The sequence below is a fragment of the Anguilla rostrata genome, chromosome 8, assembly GCF_018555375.3.
Source record: "Anguilla rostrata isolate EN2019 chromosome 8, ASM1855537v3, whole genome shotgun sequence".
Taxonomy (NCBI): domain Eukaryota; kingdom Metazoa; phylum Chordata; class Actinopteri; order Anguilliformes; family Anguillidae; genus Anguilla; species Anguilla rostrata.
The window spans coordinates 3,837,581-3,838,122 of NC_057940.1; positions in this window are offsets into that span (position 1 = coordinate 3,837,581).

Genomic DNA, 542 nt, shown 5'->3' on the forward strand with positions numbered 1-542 from the left:
ACACACATAGCCTATACTCTGAAAGAAACACATAGGCATGAACTCAATCATTTTCCCTTTACCATGAATAGAAATACAAGGAAAGAGAATGTCATATTTTTGAATGGAAGTATTTTTAATGGCCTGTTGTACACAACAGACATACTGATTGTTTGTATGTCGGTAGAGGATCATTAGGGTCTGCTAACATTCATTTAGAAATGTGGCTTTGCAGGATAGCTACAGTAGCCTAGCTAAAAACTAGTTATCAGTACAGTACAACTAGTTATCTATACTACTGGTGTAACGTTACATATTGGACCAAATCCCAACGCAGATTTTGGAGTTTAATTTCGGAGTCATCATTATCTGTACTAACGGTATACCCTCAGTCTGTGTCATACATATGCAAGACCACGGCATGCATTCAAAACATGTTACAATGCAATTTCTCATGCATTTAGTTTCCAGTGAGACCACAACTGTGCTGAATTATAATGTATTCTTGTGAAGAAAGCTGTCTGCTGGGAAATAGTGACTTTCTCAAACAGGTATCCATCACT